This window comes from Pangasianodon hypophthalmus, chromosome 3, assembly GCF_027358585.1.
Source record: "Pangasianodon hypophthalmus isolate fPanHyp1 chromosome 3, fPanHyp1.pri, whole genome shotgun sequence".
Classification (NCBI taxonomy): Eukaryota; Metazoa; Chordata; class Actinopteri; order Siluriformes; family Pangasiidae; genus Pangasianodon; species Pangasianodon hypophthalmus.
This window is the reverse complement of record NC_069712.1, coordinates 8,276,067-8,282,482: the sequence shown is the minus strand read 5'-3', so window position 1 is coordinate 8,282,482 and position 6,416 is coordinate 8,276,067. Positions and strand designations below refer to the sequence as shown.

Below are 6,416 nucleotides of genomic sequence, written 5' to 3'. Positions count from 1 at the left end.
ATGATAACAGGAACCAACTTGTCTCGCAGACATTTCACAACATTAAATGTAATTATTAAATGGATAAAATGTATGGCACGTGGTTCTTTAGTAAGTTTAAAAATTAGCATTAGCAAATTGCTGTAGTGGAAGAGGATTAAAACATGTGGGGACATCCTATTATTGGAAAATAATCAACTTTGGGGTGGCAACAGTAACTGTCACTGATTATTTTGCCATAATAGCTTACCCTGTTGTATTCTAATTATTACATATTTAAGTTTTGAAACTTAAAAACAAATATGCTCTGTCAAATGTATTATTTTTAATTGATACAGTACATTGAATGACCAAAGCCCACTGTGTAGTGTTATTTGAAAATCACTTTAAACCTTTTACCACAATCAAACCACCCATGAAAGCTGGACTTTTATTTTGAAAGACATCTGGTGTTTCAGGCGTGCATCTGAGACCTGTCACTGGAAGCCTAACATTACCCAGTGACATATAGACCTATAGTCCAAAGTGAATTATCCTAATAATATCACACATTCATGCATACAGCAGTCTGTTAGCTTTTCATAGCGTGACCTTGAAATCAAAATATGACTTTAACTTTATTATACATGGCTTCACTTTGAGGACACTGAGGATCTGAAGAGAAGACTGTGGTGAGTTAGCAAGCAAATGCAGGCCATCTAAGGATAAGCTTCATAAATGCACTTCTTTCCTGTCTTGTTGGTATTTTGGTTTTGGAAGGTCAGGGTTTAATTTGATATGTTTGAATGGCCCTAGTACAAATTTCAAGCAACCTATTACTGCACCATTCATTATGTGATAACTTTTTTCATCATATTTTTAAACTCAGTAAATGTCTTATTCAAATATGTATTCGATTTTAATATTGAGCATGAGTTCATAATAATAATAATAATAATAATAATAAAGTTTTTAATATGCTCCCTTGCTTTAGAGTCCTTTTTCTGTTATAAAATCCAATTGTGTGTGTGTGTGTGTGTGTGTGTGCAACATATAGAGCATATACACACAGAGAAAATGCATATAGAAAATATTCATCTGCATGCTGATGCAAAGTATGACTGCTTCACTTCATATTTAAAGGTAGATAAACAAACAGTACTTCATGACAGATATATTAACCATGTTGTGTGTGTGTGTGTGTGTGTGTGTGTGTGAGTGAGAGTGAGAGAGAGAGAAAGACAGAAAGACTATGATAAGATGAGAGTTGACAACCCTGCAGGACTCATATGCAGGTACAGCACACTTCAAACAGACAGACACACATGTGCACAGACACACACATATTTATCAAGCTGGATATGAACTAATTTATTTGTAAATCATTATTAGGAGCATTTACACAAGAAATGTGGTGTTTATGAAAATCTGGTTAGTTAGAAAACAATATCTGTACCTTAAAAGGGCTCCTGAGTTTGTGTAAATTTACATATAAATTGTGTAAATTTGTGTCTCACTAACGTCTCGCTAATGAGAACCTCCACTGATAGGTGTCAAATCATGTAATTGGTGTAACATACTGCAGTTTTATATGTGCTTTGGCTATTATAGGGTTTTGTGGATGTCACAAAATGTAATTTAGCTGTGCCACAAACACACTTAGTAATTTCTGAACATAAGCATGTGAGTATAAAGAAAATCGCAATTACTCAAAACAGAAATTTTTTGTTCAGTTTAGGCCCGATGAGTGTGTAACTTAAAGAATAAAACATCAATAATAATAATAATAATAATAATAATAATAATAATAGCTTGTGCAGCTGCATTGCTGTTTAAAGCTTCAGTGGTTTGGACATTTTATGAGTCAGTATTTGGCCTCACTTCTCATATGCACACTGTATAGAATTTAAATTAAACACAGGGCAACATTCCTCTGGGGGAAAATATTAACCTGACATGGTACACATGCTTATCACATGAATTCTAATAAATCAATAATTCATGTTTGCATACTGAGAAGGCAAATGAAGAATGCAATTGTATGAGTGTGTGTTTGCAAAGTATATACATTTATTTATTAGTGTATATTTTGCTTTACAATGTCAACACATACATAACTAACAAAGGTTAAAAAAAAACCTCTGTATATTTATGTTTTAGCTTCAGGGTCCCTGGTGCTCTAGCGGCTAAGGTTCCTGCACTCTTACCAACATGGCCCTGGTTTGAAAGGGAACCAACACAGCCACTGGGAATACACTCTCAGTGCCAGTCCCAGGCCTGGATAAAATGGGAGAGTTGAATCAGGAAGGGCATCCGGTGTAAAACCTGTGCCAAATCAATCATGCGGACTAATGATCCGCTGTGGCAACCCTTAACGGGAGCAGCCAGAAGAGTTAATGATGGGGTTGCCAGATTGTGCTAGTTTAAAAATTCTCCAGGACAGGCAAGATCTTGTTGGATAGAAAACCTAAACAATTTCCAAAAAAAGGCCCACGTGTCTCTGATGTACAAACCATTTCTACTGTAAGGTATATGGCAAATATGTGTGAAGTACTTGTTTCCCCTTTACATGTCTCTCCTTTACAATGCTCAATTTTTCTGGGCTAGTTTTAGGTCTTTTGTGTGTTTTTGAGATGTGGTTAACGCTGCTGAATGATATTATCTTGAACAATGGTATGTCTAAACCTGCTTAAAAAGAGCTGCTAGAATGATGTGCTGTGCTAAAAAGGTTGTGCTGTGCTAGAATGATGTGCTGTGCTAGAATGATGTGCTGTGCTAGAATGATGTGCTGTGCTAGAATGACGGACGTTATAAAGTTTCAAATGCCTATTACGGGGTTACTCTAAAAATTCACTAGATAAGTGAAGTGTGATTGCCTCATGACTTAATTTTGCTTGAGGCTACGCTGTTATTAATGTCAGCCTGCCTTGATATGGTCACGAGCCGCAGTGGTCAAATATTTTAGAAAATAGAAACAAGTAAATTCGTTGGGGGGAAAAAAATTACATCCAGTATAAGAATTAAAGATGAGAAAATATCTGAGATTAGGAATATGATTATAATTAGGATTATTGGTTTACAGGCATTGATTCAGCTGTCAGTGTCTGGTTTGAAGTTATCTTTTTCTTGCCACTTGTAAGTGCTTTATTTCTTAAATGTATTCATTAAATTTCATTCAGTTGTTCAGTCTCTCTCACTTACACTTTTTTTTTTCAATTCAATTTATTTGTATAGCGCTTTTAACAATGGACATTGTCACAAAGCAGCTTTACAGAAATAAATAGATTCACAAAAAATATATTGTAAATAAGTGAATTTATCCCTAATGAGATAAATAGTGCAAATAGTGCAAATGTGCAACCAGTAAATTCATCACAGTTCACTTACACAACACTAGCATCATGGTACATTACCACTCACTCACTCCCTTACTTTCTCACTACCTCACTCACTCCCTTACTTACTCCCTCACTCACTCACCCCTTCACATACTCACACACTCACTCCCTCACTTACTCACTCACTCACTCACCCCTTCACATACTCACACACTCACTCCCTCACTCACTCCCTCACTCACTCACCCCTTCACATACTCGCACACTCACTCCCTCACTCACTCACTCACCCCTTCACATACTCGCACACTCAATCCCTCACTCACTCACTCCCCCACTCACTCACTCCCTTTCTTACTCACTCACTCACACACTCACTCACACACTCACTCACTCCCCCACTCACTCCCCCACTCACACACTCACACACTCACACACTCACACACTCACTCACCCACTCACCCACTCACTCCCCCACTCACTCACTCACCCACTCACTCACCCACCCACTCACCCACCCACTCACTCACTCACTCACTCACTCCCTTTCTTACTCACTCACTCACACACTCACTCACACACTCACTCACCCCTTCACATACTCACACACTCACTCACTCACTCCCCCACTCACTCCCCCACTCACTCCCCCACTCACTCCCCCACTCACTCACTCCCTTTCTTACTCACTCACTCACTTATTCACTCACTCACTCAATCAAATAACTAACTAACTAACTAACTAACTACACTTGCATTACCTCTTTAATCCCAATCTTTTTCATGGCTCATGACCACTTTTTGGAACTGCATTTTGCGCCTCATGCAGCGTGCTTATTAGGCAGTCCCAGACATCCCAGGCCCCAGTTGGCACAATGAGCTACATCCTTAGTAAATTAAAAGTTAATTTTAGACCCAATTTGCAACTGCACAAAGTTTCATTTTGCGCATGGACCTTGTACTACATAAAATGCAAATAGTGGCAGGAGTGTGAGATAAGAGCAACGCACAAAAAGACAAGTTTAGTAGATGTAGTTACAGCTGCTTTTTCTCTGTGCTTTTGACTGAACTGAGTGAAGGAGAGACGGCCTGCAGGAGAGAGATAGCGTCTGCACCACACATCCACAGACAGAGAGAGAGAGAGAGAGAGAGAGAGAGAGAGAGAGAGAGAGAGAGAGAGAGAGAGAGAGATCACAGGATATTTAGAAGAGAGATTTTCCACCTTTCATTAGATTACAGTGCTGCTAGCACAGGCTACAGAAGGGGAGACAATTAGGTTGGGTCCCACAAAGAGCTCTACACCCCCGGGCCATATTACACTGACTGTACTAAGACACACACACACACACACACTGCTGTTTCTCCTGATGCTAAATTGATGATAGTGCAAAGGCCAGTTCTCTTGAAATCACATCCTTTGCCCCTCAAACTACATCACTGTGTCTGATCAAATGCACACACACCTAAAGAAACACGCACACCCAAGACACACACACATACACACTCTCTCTGATCCATATCTCACTTCCTCCATGCTCTGCGCTTCCCTTCATAACATTAATATTCCTCCTCAGAACTTCATCTCCATATTTTCTTTCATTCTGCTGACTCTTCTTCCTCCAGCTCTCCTCCGCTCCTGCCTCGGAGTTCTGCCAATTTGTCCTGGTATCTAAGTTTTCTCTCTAGCAAACTCTCTTTCTATTGAAGGCAGTGCTCTGATAGAAAAACCAAGAAATAACTTTTCGTAAAAGGTAGAGACAGAGACCCCACATCTTTCTCCCTGTCACATCGCTTCTACTCATCATCCTACTACCTTTCCCACTGCAGGGTGTGTGTGCATGTGTGCATGTGTGTGCGCACTAATGAGGGGTTCAATGCAAGTAAACAAAATATTAAACTCACTTACACAGGAAAAGATTGATGAAGAAAATTATTTGTTTCACTATTCCTTTTCCTGTTTCAATTCATATGTACACCTCAAAATCAAATGCACATACGCCTAAAGAAACAACCCAACACACCCAACACACCCACCCACCCACACACACACACACACACACACACTGTCTAGTATAAAGAACTTTATTCTTATGTATTCTTTATATATTATACTTAAATCTTAATGTGTATGTGTGTGTGTGTGTGTGTGTGAGAGAGAGAGAGAGAGAGAGGAATGAGAGAGATATTTTGGAGAAGACGTCATGAATACAGCATGAGGAAAACAGAGGTGAGCCAGGAACGACTAAAGAAAGAAGAGAACATAATGAAGACAGATAGAAGAGACACATAATGGGGAGGATGAACTGAAAGAGATTAATAGAGATGTCAGAACTGCACAGGAGAGAGTGAGAATGAATACAGGGGTGAATGTGTGTGGGGGATATGCTGAGAGAATGAGGTATAAGAGGAAGAGGGAAAGAGATAAAGAGATGATGATCGTCTTGATGATGATTGTCTTGATGATGATGATGATGATGATGAAGATGGAGTATTCTCTACCACAGAAGTCTGGGCCCCAGTTTCCAAATGCACTAGTATTAATAGTGTTATTGTTAGTATTAGAGTAGACACACACACACACACATTTTAAAAGTAAAAACTCCAGAAACAGAGGGTTTTATTTTAAGAAAATTTTCCAATTTGAATATATTAAGAAAGTGAGAACCATGGTGGTGAAGTTGGAAGGAAGTGCAGGTTTTATTGAAACTCAGAGTAATAAAAACGCCATTCTAAGAGTGAAATGGACAAAAAAAAAAAAAACAGGCAAGGGTCAACATGAAGCAAAATAGCAAATGAAACAGTCAAAAACCAGAAAAGCGCACACGCAGAATCAGAAGGCTCGGAATCTAGGGCTGTAGTCAAGACCGCCAAGACAAGTCCAAGACCAGGACTAGCTGAGACTTCAAGACTAAGTCAAGCTCGAGTCCACATGAAAGTGAGACCAAGCCAAATCCTTTTTGAGACCAGCCTTTACTTCAGTTTCATACAGTATATGCCAGAGCAAATTTGCAAAATCACTTGATAATTACAGAGAATCCTGCAGAATCGTGCTGGACATTAGATTTAGGCATATCCCTGTAATTGGGCACATGCAAGCCAGTGGTATTTTGTTGAGACCAA

At 39.1% G+C, this 6,416-nt stretch overlaps 1 long non-coding RNA gene across 1 annotated transcript; it reads left to right on the top strand.

The window, feature by feature from the left end:
* Positions 1-445: 445 nt before the first annotated feature.
* LOC113544822 (uncharacterized) lies at positions 446-3,144 on the top strand. Its single transcript, XR_003404555.3, has 2 exons — positions 446-1,253; positions 2,119-3,144. It is a non-coding gene; the product is annotated as an uncharacterized LOC113544822 (long non-coding RNA).
* Positions 3,145-6,416: the final 3,272 nt, after the last annotated feature.